Below are 17,933 nucleotides of genomic sequence, written 5' to 3' on the forward strand. Positions count from 1 at the left end.
GAAGAAACATCTGATTGCAGAGTTCTGACTTGTTCCTGTGGATAAAGTTGCACTACACCAATCCACAATTGCACTTGCATTTTTAAATTTAGCCTTTTCCTCGAATTTGAGTTGCTCTCTGCAAAGGGCTCTCTTAATACATGCGCCGACACCATCATGTTCTCCTTTCCTATGTCCAGTCTCAAAAAAACTCCACATGTGTTTGATATTAGTTTGCTTATGTATCCTACTCAACCAATAAAACATTCTAGCATTCTTGAATTGCCCTGTGCAATTATCTGACCATATTAGATGTTGTTTCATCTGAATTTCTCTCTCCCTCAAATTCTCATAAAAGTTCTTGAAGGAATACTGGACAAACTTTGATGAGTAATTTATTGTCACTCATATAGAAATGGTACTCTCTCAAAAATTTACGATCCTCTTCTGTACTATTAGGTGCATGCCTATAGACAATATGAATAAAAGTTGCTACCAGCACTGAATTGTGTAATATTGTGATTGGACCTCATCTTGTGGTGCAAGCATGTAGTTCTCTGCAAAGTCAACGATCGAAAGTATACTACCAATAGGAAATGTATTCTTACATATTTGAAACTGACCATCGAGCCATCTAGCATTTTGAGAGTGTTTAACATATTTAGGTATGATCTTACTCTTAAATTCATTCATAAATGCATGAACACTAAATTTTTTCAGTAATTAGATCACACCGTCTTCCAACCTTTCCATCCTTCAATGGATACTCAACAATTTTAAATCTTTTTACATCAAGTAATTGTTGTCCAAAATCAATTTCATGCAAACATTCATCCAATAATGCAAGATTGCCACATATATCACATACACTAGAAACACATGCGTTGGAAAGAAAATATTGCTCATTAGGCGGGTTGCAAAACAAACTTGAGATAAACTCCTTTATAGTTTCAGGTGGTATATTTATACTACATTCTTGCAACATTCCATTACTATGCATGGTAGCACATATATATCGAAATACATCATAATGGCAATGAAATTGAACATGATTTTTGCAACAACATGTGACTCTTTCCTTGTTAATCCGAACATACCAAGGTTTACACTTTCCAAAAGACCTTTGACTAATGCTAATATTTAACACCTTATCATCCAAAAAAAATTTGTACAATTCAATTTGAGTCATGTCCAAAAGGTGTTTTGGATGTGGATCACAAATTTTTGTCCCAACTCTTAATTTAAGCACATCTCTAGCATTAGATGATACTCTTGTATTATCATGCCAAAATTTTTAAATCAAAGTTTTGACTTCACCAGTAAGTTTCATATTAGACCTTGGTAGTCTACCACTAAAAGTCCACAAATTGTTTGCTGGATCACTTTCAAAGTTAACTATTTTATTTACAACTCTTGACAAAGTCTTATGGTGAATATTAAGATATCCACTTATGTTAGTCATCATTCTTTTATCAGAAGTTGTTTTGCTTACTAAAGCTGATGTTATTGCTCGTCGTGCTGCATTCCTATCTTTAGAATGACTTTTCATTTCGATTGTATCAAAGGCACTAGCAACAGTCGATACAACTTGTTTTAAAGACTCATCCTTCTTCTTGGGTTTGACATAAAAGCCTAACTTCTTCATCACTTTCCGCATTTTAGTCATTTTATTTAGTTGTAACATTAATTGACATTGAAACCCAAATTCCTTATTATAAAAAAATTGTCTAAACAATCTATTGGCATGTGTCCTAATCTGTCTCCATGAAACCAAGCCAAGAAGATTGTCTAGCACATCACTTTTAATTTGAAAATATTCATTCATTTCATTATCATTCAAACATGTTTCTTTTTCAATTGGTGTTTCCATGTCTACATCCACATTATTGATTTCAATTGCTAATCAATTTTCAATTTCAATTGGGGTTTCAATTTTGGTTTCAATTTGAGTTTTACTTTCATTTGGGGTTTGATTTTTAATTGGGGTTTGATTTAATGAGTAACCTGCTTCTACTAAATCACCAATTTGTTTGTGAGAATAAACATGGGGATCTGAAGACATACTTGTGGCCAATAATGCATTAGAATATGCAACTAAATTTGGTTCTATTGTGTTTCCTTCTTCAACATTTATGGTGTCCTCGATGTTCTCATCTTTTGAAATGATTGTTGAACTTGAAGCTCCAACATTGTTCAATTGTTTAATTCTTGCTCTTCTTTCTCATTGAAGTTTTGCCTCCTCTTTATTTGCTGCAATGTCTTCAGCTGTCAAAACCTTCCTTCACCTCTTTCTACATTGATTTGATCCCATGGCTGCACCAAAATTCGAATTCGAATGGATCTCCTTGTCAAATCGATAACAAGACAAGAAAAGAGAATTATTTAACAAAACATTCTCTTTGCAGATCAAACCTATTGGATAATGATTGAATGATTATTCAATCATTGAAATTTGACCTTGTGGGCCAGTTTTTTGCCCAACGGATCTTTAAAGAAATGGGCGCCCGTTATTTGAATGAAACAAGTGCTCATTTTCAAATCAGGTACATGTTTCTAAAAACAGGTGCACGTTTCGCTTTCAACGGTACAAAGCGAAATGGGTGCCCATTTTTTGAATTTCAAATATCGGGCGTCCGTTTCATAAAAGTTGGGGCAGGAAACAACCCTCTGCCTTGGTTTTGGCTTCGGGTTAGGCTTGGTGGGACCAAGCCTACGCTTGGACCTCCAAAAAAATGGCTAAGGCAAAAGAATGTCAGATTTTTGCCTTGGCCTAATTTTTTAAGGGCCTTCCTGATCGAATTTTTTGATGAAACGAAAACTCATTTGATTTCTCAGTGTCTTGTTTTCAAAAATGTAAATTTCATAGTGATAAGATTATTTTTACTATTTTTGCATTATTTATTAGTCAAGAGTGGTACGTAAACCTAAAATACCGAGGTTTAGTAAAACTTTAATAGCATTTTTGCTTTTAAGTTTTTAGAAAAATAAATTATAGGACATCAATCTACATACAATTCTTTTGAAGATTAAAAAATAAAAAAATAAAAAATCAAAATTTTCATCAAATTATGGTGGCTGTACACCTGATTTTTGAAAATGTACTTTATTGTCAATTAAAAGTTAACAAAAAAATATATTCAATAAAAAAAAAAAAGCAAAAATATTCTCATCACTATTCGGTGTCTTAGGTATCGTTTCCAAGAAGTATTTCCAAAAATTCATTGATTTGCTCAAAAAATGGTGGTTGTACACGTGTGGTATGGTCCTTAAACATGCATTTTGAAAAAGTGTTTTTTAAACATGCATACTAAAACGCAATTTCTACTATATGGATATTGAAATAAATTACATATTTGAAAAGTAGACTCTGAGCACTACATTTTCAATTACTCAAGTTTTTTGAGATTCAATCTCTAAGTGCCTCAAATTTTGACATCAATCGACAAGAAATTTGAAAAACAGAGAAAATACTTCCATTTTTTGCAATGTTGTATTGAACACTGTTCTTATATAAAGTTGCATTGTTTGATATAAAAAGTGTAAAGAACAATAAAAGTTAAGATTGTTGTTCATAATATATTTTATGGAGGAATATAGGGCATGTTGTATGATTATTTTTATTATGTAAATTAGCTTTGTTGTGTGTTCATGTTTTGATATATTTATGCCATCATTATCTAAGACTGTTTAAATTATACACCCACACAGTAGGTTTCCTTTATCATGAAGTTAAATAAAATAATTTATGATGTTTGTAGCCAAATGACTTGTATCAAAAAATAATTTGGATCTTATAGCAACTCCTTCATAATCAATCTATTATTTTTGATTAAAAAAGTAGTGAGAACAAGCGCCTTGACCCTTTACATAGCAGAACTATCAAAAATCATAGCGCAAAAACAACACTATAACAACAATTAACAACAACTACCATAAAAAAGGAACCAAGTCCTTTTAGCAATAAAAAACAATAGCAGGAAAATAAAATAAACTACAGGGGTGCCTTGCGCACCCCAGTGACCTCCATAGCACTGCTCCATTTGTTAGACAAGAATTTGTAGAGGTCCCTAGCCTCCTCCTTGTCCTCCTCAGTGTCTGCACAACGTTCCCTCAAGAAAGAGAGGGTGAGTGCGGAGCAGTGTAACACATGCATATGGAATTTGTTTAGACCCACCATTTGGGCTTCCCAAGCCTCCATCTTATTCTTGAGTTGGTTAACCTCCTCCTTGATAGATTGCAGATTGAGAACAGGGCTGAGGTTTTCAATTTTTAGTGTGATGTCCAGCACATCCGTGCTCAACTTTTCCATTTGTTGCAAAGTAGGGGCCTCCTGGGGGTTCTCAGCAGCCAAGTCATCAGTAGTTTCAGTAGTCTCTTTGGGCTTGCCACTAGCAATGGAGTTATCAGTATCCTTAACCAGGTCCATCAGAGGGATAGAATGCATCACCTGTTTAGCCAAGTTTAAATTTGGGGTCCAAAGCATTGTTGTTAAGGATTTCCACACTTATAAGACCCTCAGTGTCTGTGTTCATAGGGGTCGTATCTTTATCATCAACGAGTTCCTAGGTTTTCCTTTCAGGGGTACTCATGTCAACATCACCAACAGTGGTCGAGACTATGGGATCCCTAGTCATATTAACATTGTCAGCACCCCCATCAGGCCCCCCCATAGTTTTAGGGCCCTCCTCCTTCTTCTCTCCAATGGGGTCCTCCTCAGAGTCTAGATTCTCAATAACAGGGGTCTTCTTCCTGCGGCCTTTGGAAGCAAGTCTAGAGGATCTCCTTTTAACCTCCGTATCTAGGGAAGGGTTGTCGTTCTCAGCGTCCCAGAGGAAGAATTATCATCAGACAATGCATTTGCGTTTAGTGGGGGTTTTGCTTTTGCCCTTGGACAGGAAGCGAGAAGCATTGGGGGAGGCAGGGAGAGTTAAACTAGGGGAGACCGCCGATAGAGAAACAACTAAGGCATAGGCAGGCAGGGACATGGTGTCCGTGGCAAAGCTCTCCTGGGGATATTGGAAGAATCTAGGGAAAGCCAAAGACAGGGCCGCAACCTGCTGGGGAGTCGGCATGGGGGGCTGAGAGAGCGAAAGATTCCTTGGGGTGCAGAAAGCCTAATGGAAGTCATACAACCTATATATAAGACCTCGGTGGAGGAGGAATGGAGGCTTATCCCCATGCTTAGGGTCCATAGTGTCTTTAATAGAGCTCTCTAAAGAGTGCAGTAAATAAAACGACAGACAAAGCAAATCATTATTGTGGAAGTGATTGAGGAGGGACAAATGGTAGTAGTAGAAAACCTTATACTTGCCTTCAAGAGTGAAGTATTTCATGATCATGTTCCACGGGTGCTTGAGATCCTCCCGAGCAAACCCAACTTGTAGCTTGACAGGTTCCTTGCAGTTACGGAAGAACCGTTTCAAACCCTCACTGTTTGCAACATGACTGGTACGCTTCCAGCGATGTCCATCTAGGGTCAGCTTCGTAGCTTGGGCAATAGTCTCCTCAAAGACATCTAAGGCAATGCCGCCAACCGAGACCCACCTCCCAGACCAGGAGGAGGAGAAAGCAACCGAGAGCTGCTCATCATGGCCCTTCAGGCAATCCAGAAAATCAGCAATTCCACCTTCAACGCAAAAATTCCAGACGAGTGGGTCATTTTTAAAATCATCCGGATTGTTCGATTCATATCTCACTTTGTCACCCCCCATTTCGTTTGCCAACAAAGCTTCCTTAGTCATGAAACTGAGGAAGTTGTAGAGACTCTTTGAGAAGCAAGCCAGGAAGAGAAAATGGGGAATGTGCGAGCCCAACGTCAATAAATGAGAAATGAAGTTGGGTGCATGGGAAAACAAGAAGTCACTTTTAGTAATGATTTGTTGGTTATGAGGCATTAAGAGCCAACAAATACCGGCGGCAACCAACACGTTTCCAATCCAGTCGTACTTCATCATGGCTTTGCAAGCCTAGGTGAAATGCCAGCACAACAATGTGTGCATCATCACCAACCTGGCCGAACGAGTCACCACCTCATTAGAAGGGATCTGAGGAATATTCCCATTATTTGAATTATGAGACCACCACCTCCAGACAGTCCCAAGGGAAAAGAGGAGGGGGAGGGAAGCATTTAGCAGCCACTCAATCATTAGTGAGGATTTTGGATTTCTCTTCCTGGAGGAGGAAGTTAACATGGTCTAGGAGAGATTTGTGACTCCTCCAACATCTCAGCCCTGAGAGGTTTAGGCCAATGGCTGGCATGGCATCCGCCACACGGTTGCCTTCCCTGTAGATATGCATAACTCTGAACGAGTCAAGCCTGGAGATGAGCCTCAAGGTGTCCCTGATGGTTCCCTCAATTGTCCAATTAAGCTTATTTTGCCCTTTGACACATTATTGATGAGCATGGAGTCCCCCTCAATGTCCATAATTTTGATTCCCATGGAGAGGGCAATGCGTATTCCCCAGGCTAAGGCCATCACTTCAGCCTGATTAGAGGAATGACCATTCAGGTTGCCCACATAAGTAGCAACGAGGGCCCTCAGATAAGATCTGATCACCCCACCACCAGTAGCTAGGCCCCCCTTGGTAGCCCCATCAAAATTGAGTTTGAAATTTGTAGCCGGGGGGAACCATATCGTGCATTGTCTTAGAAGTCTCTTAGAGGAGTCAACAAGAGAGAACGAGGGGGGGAGGTTCCAGCATCTGGCAATTCCCCAGTCCCAGGTAGAGGGGGGCTTGGACGCCATTCGAGTTTTAGAAACATAAATGTTCTCAAGAATCGGGTTGAGGAATCAAGCAAACACCGTTTCCACGGAGCTCTCTTTGTCTCTGAATACTCTGTCATTCTGTTCCTTCCAGATACACCAGCTTACATGGGGGGGGATCTTATTCCATAGTTGTTGGATAAGGGGGTTGGAAGAGGGGCCCCAAAACTCCTGACATAGATTTACCAAATTGTCATTCATTACCCAACTGATATTAAGTTTACTATAGACCATCCCCCAAAGCTCCCGAGTGAAGGCACATTGGAGGAAGAGATGGGCTGGACTTTCTTCATCATCTTTGCAGAAAATGCATCTATTAGGGAAATGAAAACCCCTCTTGACCAAGTTGTCTTGGGTCAAAATTTGTCCACCAAAAGAAATTGACCTTGGGGAGGAGTTGGGGATTCCAAACCTCTTTCTAGATAGAGGAGACAACAGGTTCCCTGAGCAAACTGGTGTACACAGTCCTGATAGAAAAGTCTCCAGAGAGTTCCCACTTCCAAATAAGTCTGTCATCCCTAGGGAACAAGGGGAGGAATATACCAGCCAAAAGCTTCTGGAGCTCTCTAGCAGCAAGGAGGAGGAAGGGGAGGTTAGTACAATAGTCCTCCAAGTGCGATTGTTGAAGCGGTCACTGATCCTTTCACCAAAAAAGCCTTTAGTGGCATCCTATAACTGTCTCAGGGAGGGGGAAGAAGAAAGGGGTCTCTCCCCTAACCAGCAATCTTCCCAGAAAAGAATGTTCCTACCATTTCCAATAATCCACCTCAAACCATGAGATAAAGGGTCCTTACAGTTCAAGATGTTATTCCAAATTTTGGAACCCCTGGGAAGGCCCTCCTCTTTCAAGACAGAGGAAAACTCCGCATTACCCAAGTACTTAGCCTTGATGATCCTACTCCAATCTGTATCCTTGTTCAGAAGCTTCCAAGAAATTTTAGTCATATGGGCCTCATTGAATCTTGACATCTTACGGGTTCCCAAGCCACCCATGGCCTTGGGTAGACAAACTTTGTCCTAGCCCACCAAGGCGAGCCTCTTCTTTTCTTCCATTCCCATCCAGAGGAATGTCTTTTGAATGTTTTCTAGCTTAGCAGCCATAGCCGCAGAAATCTTGAACATGGAGAGAAAGTACATGGGAATCCCCTGGAGGGAGGAGGAAAGCAGCTGCAACTTCCCAGCACTACTCAGGAATCTACCTTTCCAGCTAGCCAACTTTTTATGCATTCTTTTCAAGGATAGAGATCCAGAAGGAATTAGAGGCAAGCTTAATAGTCAAGGGGAGACCAAGATAGGTGTCAGGGAGGGAGGCCTTTTGACAGCGAAGGATTCTGCAAACTTTATCTTGGAGTTGGGCATTAGTGTGAAAGAAGTAAATGCTGCTCTTATCATAGTTAATGTGTTGGCCAGAAGCCAAAGCATAGGCGTTAAGAAAGGATTTCCAAGCCTTAGCTTCCCAAACAGAGGAGACACAAAAAAGGATCGTATCATCGACAAACTATTGTAGAACATTGGGGGGCGTCGTAGAGGCGGGCTTGATACCTAGTAGAGCACCCCTGCAAACCAAAGAGTTCAAGTTAGAGGCCAACACTTCAACAAGGATGATGAAAAGGTAGGGGGATAGAGGATCCCCTTGCCGCAACCCTTTGGAGGCCCTGAAATTCTCTAGGGGGTTCGCGTTTAGCAGCACAACATAGGTGACAGTAGATATGCATTCCCAAATAAGTTTGATAAGTTTGTCTCCAAACCCCATAGCTCTGAGAACTTTGAAGAGGAAGTTCCAATTGACCCAAACGTAAGCCTTGGAGATGTCAAGCTTGAGAACCATCCCCGCTTGATGACATTTATCCATGGAGTGTATAATCTCATGAGTAGAGATGACCGCATCAAGAATTTGTCGGCAAGAAATGAAACCCTTTTGGGATGGGCTAATCAAAGGATCCGAAAAAGGTTTGAGCCTATTGACAAGAACTTTGCTGAAGATTTTATAAATAGTGTTGAAGAGGCCGATGGGGCAGAAATGCTTGAGAGAAGATGCGTCCTGAGTTTTAGGAACAAGAGCAATGAAGGTGTGATTGATTTTGTTAAGGAGCTTTCTTGATCTGAAAAAATCTCTAGTAACCAAAACAACATCAAGGCCCACCACATCCCAAAATTCTTGAAAAAAAGTCGAGGGGAAACCATCAGGACCCGGGGCTTTGAAGGGCCCAATAGCAAAAACTGCAAACTTGATTTCCTCCTTAGAGACAGGGGCCAAGATGAGGTTGTTATCTTCCACCGAGAGGGGTGGTGGGAGGCAGTTAAGAAGGTCCTCCCTAGCAGGGGCCCCCTGGTCATCATCATCCTGAAATAAGGTGGCAAAGTAATTGGTAGTCAAACGACCCAAACTATCAACGTCGTTGACTACCAGATTGTTGTCGTCCATGAAGAAAGAGATGTGGTTTCTACGCCTGTGGATAGAAGAAGATCTGTGGAAGAAAGTAGTATTTTTATCACCCTCTATGAGCCATTGAACCCTGGATTTCTGTTTGCAGTATAGTTCCTCTTTGTGGGAATTTTCCTTCCATTTTCTACAGAGGGCAACCTCCTCCATATGGGTGGCTTCAAGGAAGTCACCTTGGTCAATACACTCTTGTATAGCAATCAGTTTACTATTGAGTTCCGTTTTTTGCTTAAAGATACCCCCGAAGGTGTATTTGTTCCAGCCCCAGACGTTTCTTTTGACCAAGTCGAGCTTCTGAGAAATCCTGAATATAGGAGTACCAGATATGTTGGTGCTCCACCATCTTTTAATGCAGTCCTTGAACTCAGGATGAGAGTTCCACATAATTTCATATCGAAAAGGATACTTCATCCTAGCAGCATTAGTGGTATTCCAAAGGAGCAGGGGGTTGTGGTCAGAGACCGTTCTGGGGAGGGCAGTGAGCTTCAAGGCTGGACCAATTCCTAAGTTACCCGAGATGAGAAATCTGTCGAGTCTGACCTGGATAAGATCCTTTCCCTTCTTAAGATTGGACCAAGTGAATTTTTGCCTCGATAGTTCCACATCCATTAACCCATTCCTACCAATAAAGTCAGCTAGATCAATCATGTTGTTAGAGTATTCTGGAAGGCCTCCCAACTTCTCAGAGGGATTCAAAGGGGAGTTGAAATCACTCACAATCCGCTAGTGAGCATTGGCATTATTTTGTATTACAGCAGTTATATCGTTCCAAAGCATTAATCTACCAGATTGGACATTAGGGGCATAAACATTAACAAGGATGCAGGAGTCCATCGGGGAGGAGAGTTTAGAAAGCAAAAGGTTGGCCAAGGAGGAGAGAAAACTGCCAGAAAAATGGGAGGGGTCCCATATGGTGACCAAACCACCGAAGGCTCTAGTAGTATCACTAATAATAAACTTAGCACCAGGCCAGATTTTCCCAGCCACCATGGAGGAGGACAAAGACATCTTAACTTCTTGGAGAAGGACCATAATTTTATTTTCAAAAATACATTTTTTAAGAGCATATTGCTTTTGGGGGTTGTTCAGGCCCCTCATGTTCCAAGAGAGGACCTTCATTTCTTACCTTTTATGGACGTCTCCAAGGTCCTCTGCCTGCCATTGGCAATATCCCTTGCTACTTCCTTTTGTCTTGATAGTTTCTGCAATGGTCGTCCCATTTTGAGATCTGTCCCCACGTTAGGCTTAGCAGTCCTAGTCTTGTGTCTTTGAGTAATCCAGCCCTCATCAACAGGGGTCATACGACCACTACATGACACACCAGGAGCACCAAGTGAGGGTAAGCCCTAGTTCAGGGAGGGAGCCACCAACGGGGAACGAGTTGTCTCCGGGATGAGAGAGGGTTCCCTCGCAATCTCACCATTTTCTAGTTGATCAGCCAGAGAAACCAAGCTGGCCATTGGGGAAATGCACTGAACCATCCGAGCCGAAATAAAGGCTTCCTCCACAATCTTTGCAAGAGATTGGAGAAGGTTGTTGATACTCTCAACAAATGGATATTTTTCTATAATCGGGTCCTCGACAGCCAAGGGAGACAGGCCCGAGCCAGGAGTAGGGGTGATAACAGGCCCTACAACAAGGTCATGGTGAATAATAGGAGCATCTGGCACTGAGTCCTCCCCCAAGACCAAGCCCTTAAGCTTGAGGTGTGGGGGTGTTGGGGCCTTGCATTGAGAGATAACATGCCCGGATTTGCGGCATTTCTGACAGAAGGTAGCATTTTCATAAACCGAAGCTTGAGTCCAGCTGCCAAGCCTGGATTTGAGGGTTATGAAGTTGGGGAGGTTCATGCTCACAGTAGCTTGAACATAGAAACGAGCATAGACCAGGCACGATTTGGATCTGGTGATTTCATCAACACCTACAAAGTGACCAAATGAGTTCCCAATCCATTTGAAGAAGGATTCATCCCAGTATTCAAGGGGAAGCCCCGGGAGATGAACCCATATCGGCGCAGTTTTTTGCAAGTCAGCCGCAGAGTCGAAGCCAACCTTCCAATGACAGAGGGAGAGGTTGTTATGGCCATAGGACCAACAACCAGAGAGGACAAGGGCGACATCATCCTCGGCAGTGGATTTAAAGAGGAAGAGGGCCCTAGGCATAACACTAACAAAAACACTCCCCTTCAGTTTCCATTTGTCCTTGACCCATTTTCGAACCATCTCCACCGTGGTGCACAAGGAGAAGAACTTCCCCACCAGAGTGTTAGCCATGTTCTGTAAAATGCGGTCCAAAACAACGTCAGGAAGCTCAAAAGACGTTCCCTCCTCAGATTGTGAGTAGACTGGGACGAAGTTGGGGTCCACAGTCTCAGACTTTCCGACCAGCACATTTTTCCAACCTTTGAGATTCGTGTTACCAGCCGGAGGCTCTGAGGATAGAACAATTGGCACGACAGGAATAGGATCAGAATCACATACCACACCCATGTCCTGAGGGCTCTCCAAAGGAGAATCGTCAAACTGGGGCGTTGCCGAAATGGAAGCAGGAACCGCAGTGGGACCAATAGAGGATGTGGCAGATAGTGTTAGCATCGCAGGGTCCAGAACGGGGACTGTGGGTGGTGGGGGGAGATCCCCACCAGCAGACACCACCATGAACGACGAAGGTTTGAAATTTGAACTTGCAGAGCGGGAATGTATTTTTCACTAATCAATCTATTGTTTCTAAAGCGCATCTCATGATTTTAAGCATGTTTATTCTAGCAATTTTGTTAATAATTTAGGTCCAAAAGAAATATAAAATAGGTGAAATAAGTATATCTTATCAAAAAAATGGGACAAAAATTAGTTTTTATAGAGTATTAACAATAGAGAAAAGACACTCAGACAAAAAAATATAGAGGTGGGTTTGAAATCCTCATCCATACTAACGAATTATGAAAGTAATCAAGAGGATTAAAACTTGAAAACTCTGGTTTCACGGCAAAATAAGTTTTCTCAAAACCAAGGGCCACCCTTTAGCACAACTTCCCTAATAAAAATGGATTTTTAGACAACCAAGAGCCATCCCTTTGTGCATAGATCAATAATGAATCTACCTTTTGCAAGAATTTATAATCTTGTGAAAATACATCTTGAATTTTTAGGATCTATAGATTGAGCTTATCCATTATTTCCCTAAACTCCATAGTTAGCACATGCTCATTAGAAAATACATCATGTTGTAGACCTCCATGTTTTTCTTAAGTATACTCATGTTAGGATCCAAAGAAATATTAGGTTGGTTAGAATACACAAGAGACTCACAACTAGACATAGCCCCTTGATGCCCTAGTATTGTTTTTTTATTTAAGGTTGTTCATACAACAAGGACACATAGAAGAAGACAAAATGGGTGTGACTTACTCCAAATCTGTAATACTACCACCATGTATGTCACAAGAGCGAATGACTTAAGGACACTTAGATGCTTATGAATTAATATGATAGGATTGTAGACCATTCACATAAATTATTGTATTATCTTGAGAGGTCTAGCAAAACATGTTCAAGAGGTACATTCTTAAACATCACCTAATTCAAATGGATACCTCTTAAACATCACCCAATTTAATGGTCAGAGGTAAATTTTGACCAATAAAAATAAGACAATTATATACCACTTTTTGGTAAGGATGGGGCGTAAAATTACTATTGACTATTTGAACACTAAAGAGTGTGATATTTAAGTAGAGTGGTTTAAGAGTGGCTTGTGAATAAGTTTGGTCCCATACAATAGGCTAAATAAAACATAGATCCATGACTATTTGATTCATGTTATTTGCACCTAATAACTCATCAATTGTGACTACCAAAACTAAAAATGCACATAAAGAGAAGAGTACTTGAATTACTAAAATTTTACGTGGACATCTGGAAGGAACCCATTATATTTTTAATACTTTTATCTCTATTTTAATAATATAATTTTGATCATATTTGTATTAAAAAATTGTGATTTTTTAAAATATTAAAATAATAAAAAATCATATCAAATAATTAAATCTAATAATTAAATTTTATAATACTCTTTTGTTATATGTATTTTAATAATTTCATAATATGTGAAATTTATCTCAAGTTAGCTTCTTTTCAAGGTTTCATGAAATATGTTTCTTAGGCAATGGAGGCTAAAGGGGTTGGCTTGTTTCTTGTGTCGACACATGATCTTGGAGCTAATGGTCTACCATTGAAATCTTGGCTTAATGTTGTCAAAGGTCCATTCATCTCCATTCCTACTTAGTCTCATGGTCCATTGGAAGATGGTAAGGGTCTTCTTCTTTGATTCCTTGATTTAATTGTTTTTAGTAAACTTCCAATATCGAGAATTCATTTATCGAGATATTCAATGGAGTTAGGTTCAATATTGGTTTTTTTATGAAAAGGGATCAACTAAAATGGATATTTAAGGGTCATTTAGATATTTTGGCATAATGAAGGGATTCCTTTTTTTTTATCTCCTTCAAGAACCATGAATATTTTGTTTGTCCACTCTTGGAAGGCCCCTATGATTTCCTAGCATGTCTAGATTATCCCTTAATTTAATGGAAATTAGACCCAAATTTAGCTAGAAGAGTTTCACATCTAAAAGCACCCTCAAATCTAATCGTAGTTCTAAACTTATTGGTGACATCATATTGATGTTAATAGATGCATTTGAATTTTTGGCCCCCTTCATAGTTGGAATTTTAAACTTTGAAGACTCATAACTTGGGCTCAGAAATGTCCATTTTTCAAGAATTATTTTTTATTTTCGCATTTAGTTTTTTCAAAGATTATAGATTTTCACATGTATTGCTAAGCAATTCCCATTTTGAGAACTTTTGAGGCTCCATCATTTTAAAGAGCTCATCATTTTTTTTGTACTTTTCAATTTGGTATGATCAAATTGATCTCATGTTTTTAAAAATAAAATTCATTTCTATTTCAAAATTTGGCATTTGCATATACCAAAATCAAGATCACTTTATTGATTTTGGCAAGTGGGATTTATAATTGCACTATCTATAGAGTGCCAAAGCATACTCTCTTGGGGAGTTCTTTCATTAAGTGAATTTGTGGGCTAATCTACTTATTGATTCATAGGTGCTATTACCATTGGTAAGGCATTGAGCTAGAAATCAAGGATGTGGCTTGATGGCATACGCGAGATAGTGAACGATTGAGGAGAGTACACTATAAGACAAATATACAGAGAGGTCAATATGAAAGAAGATATCCTCTCTGAACATACTATTGACTAGGAGGAGTCAATCATATCTAGTGATTTGAAGGTTTGGATAGGACTGAATGGCGCAAATAGATAGATTGAATATATAGCTAAGCAAATACTATATGAAGAAGAACTTGTCATGTTTATTTAGACCTCCAAGGTCCGATCCACTTTGGCTTGCCTCCAAGGTATAGCCACTGATCTTTGACAATCTAACTACCTTTTGAGGATTCCACCTCAATCTCTAACACCTCTCTTAAGGCTCCAACAACCCCTGTAAAGGATCACAACACACCAACTCGTTCTAGGTGGGCAAAATGCATTTACATAATGTCTTTGATGTCTTTTAGGGGTTTGTGCACCTTCAAACCCATCGCCAAGGTTTCCTAACCCCTCTTTGTCTCTACTGGTTCCAAATAGGCCTAATACAATTAGCCCTCCTATGCCGGTTTTTAGGGCTTAGTTTGAAAACTTTCCACACAAGGCCACAAACAAATTGCCGATTCAAGTACCTTTTTCAGAGTTGCATACAATATTGAAGAATTGCATCTGGGTTCTCCATACACATATGTGAACCAAAACTGTCGTATTTTCAAGGGTTCTAGGCCTGTCGGGTGACTCACAAATTTGTTCTTGAAAAGGTTCACCAGTCAAAACATCTGCCAAAGCTATTCATGGATTATTCAAGGGCACTCAAAGGGCTTTCCAACCATATGTCAACTGGTCTTCTACCAATCCACTTGTTTTTTGAAACCGCACATCTTGTGTTGTCCTAACTCACCAACTCCTAGTTGTGAGCCTAGGGCATCATTGCACAATCAACATAAAGGCCTGCAAAAACCAAAACACCTACTCTAAACTTATGTATAGGCCCTAACCTAGCATTCCACATGATTACAACTGGTGCCATCAATGGATGCTCAGGTTAGAGCCATTTTTCCCTTAAACCCTACTTTGCAAGGGTTTTGCACCTAGTCACAGAGTATGGATTAGATCTCTGCAACTAAACACAATCAGACTTGCTAATCTACCTTGCTGGAAAGAACATTCAACAAACTCTCATGCCCTGCAATGAGATTCCTCTGACAAGTCTATACTGGATTGTACAATGCAATGAAACAAAGGAAAAAACTATCAAAACGGTGAAAAGACAAGATTTCTTCTTGCAATAAAACTTATTTTTGCATTTCAGATCCTCTAAACCGTACAATGAAGTTGTTTTTGGCTTATATGCCCATGATTTAGTTGGTTGAACCAACTTTCCCATGCCAACATCCAAAAATGCAACTTTTACATTTTTTGTCACTTGAGATACAACTTTGCATTCAAGTGCATTCCAAGGCTCCCAAAGGCCCTCAAGCATCCTAGAAGACCTAAACACAATACAATAGACACCTATTACATGATGACAGTGATCTAGAGTACTACTCTTGTGATCAACATTAGCATTACAACCTCCTAGGTTGTTGGCATCTTGAACACAAATGACAACCAAAAGCTTGGACAACTCAACCATGGCTCTACTGAGTCCCAAATGGTTGGTCCATTATTACATCATGAAAGACAACACAAACACTTAGGAAAAACCAAAATTGCATGGAGTGAGTGATAGGTGCCCTGCACCAGAGACAGAGACAGACAGAGAGAGAGAGAGAGAGAGAGAGAGAGAGAGAGAGGGTAAGGGTCATATTGTGTCTTATGACCCATTAGGACACCATATAACCCTTACGTTTCATTTTTTTGTAAGCAATATTAGCATTGTTTTTTATATTGTAATAGTGGTTCATCTTGCCACCTTATGACACACTCTGACCCCTTATGACACCATATGGTGTCGTTAGAGGTCATATGGTATCATAAGGGGTCATGGGATACCATATGACCCCTTATGACACCATATTGGGACGTTGTGAGTCTGATGGTGTCCTAAGGGGTCATATTGTGTCCTACGACCCCCTAGGACACCAGATGACCCCTTACGACACCAAATTATGTCATTATGGGTCATATTGTGTCATATGACCCCTTTAAGACATCATATGTCCTAAGGGGTCATATTGTGTCCTACGACCCCCTAGGACACCAGATGACCCCTTACGACACCAAATTATGTCGTTATGGGTCATATTGTGTCATATGACCCCTTTAAGACATCATATGACCCCATAGGACACAATATGACCCTTACAACTCTATACGATGTCGTTATGGGTCATATGACCCCTTATGACACCATATGGTGTTGTTAGGAGTCATATGGTGTCCTAAGGGGTCATGGGACACCATATGATCCCTAAGGACAACATATGACCCCTTATGACACCATATTGGGTCATTATGGGTCCTATGGTGTCCTAAGGGGTCATATTGTGTCCTACGACCCCTTAGAACATCATATAACCCCTTAAGACACCAAATTGTGTCGTTATGGGTCATATTGTGTCCTAAGGGGTCATATTGTGTCATATGACCTTTCTAAGACACCATATGACCCTTTACAACTCTATATGGTGTCATTATGGGTCATCTGAACCTTATGACCCCTTATGACACCATAGGTGTTGTTAGGGGTCATATGATGTCCTAAGGGGTCATGGGACACCATATTGGGTCCTATGGTGTCCTAAGGGGTCATATTGTGTCCTACGACCCCTTAGGACACCATATAACCCTTTAAGACACCAAATTATGTCGTTATGGGTCATATTGTGTCCTAAGGGGTCATATTGTGTCATATGACCCCTTTAAGACACCATATGACCCCTTAGGACACAATATGACCCTTTACAACTCTATACGGTGTCGTTATGGGTCATATAACCCCTTATGACACCATATGGTGTTGTTAGGGGTCATATGGTGTCCTAAGGGGTCATGGAACACCATATGACCCCTAAGGACAACAAATGACCCCTTATGACACCATATTGGGTCGTTATGGGTCCTATGGTGTCCTAAGGGGTCATATTGTGTCCTAAGACCCCTTAGGACACCATATGATGCCTTAAGACACCAAATTTTGTCGTTATGGGTCATATTGTGTCATATGACCCCTTTAAGACACCATATGACCCCTTATGACACCATATGGTGTCATTAGGGGTCATATGGTGTCCTAAGGGGTCATCATACACCATATGACCCCTAAAGACAACATATGACCCCTTATGACACCATATTGGGTCGTTATGGGTCCTATGGTGTCCTAAGGGGTCATATTGTGTCCTACGACCCCTTAGGACACCATATGACCCCTTATGACACCAAATTGTGTCGTTATGGGTAATATTATATCCTAAGGGGTCATATTGTGTCATATGACCCCTTTAAGACACCATATGACCCCTTAGGACACGATATGACCCTTTACGACTCTATACCGTGTCATTATGGGTCATATGACCCCTTATGACACCATATGGTGTCATTAGGGGTCATATGGTATCCTAAGGGGTCATGGGACACCATATGACCCCTAAGGACAACATATGACC

This window comes from Cryptomeria japonica, chromosome 8 (genome assembly GCF_030272615.1).
Source record: "Cryptomeria japonica chromosome 8, Sugi_1.0, whole genome shotgun sequence".
In the NCBI taxonomy this organism is placed as follows: Eukaryota; Viridiplantae; Streptophyta; class Pinopsida; order Cupressales; family Cupressaceae; genus Cryptomeria; species Cryptomeria japonica.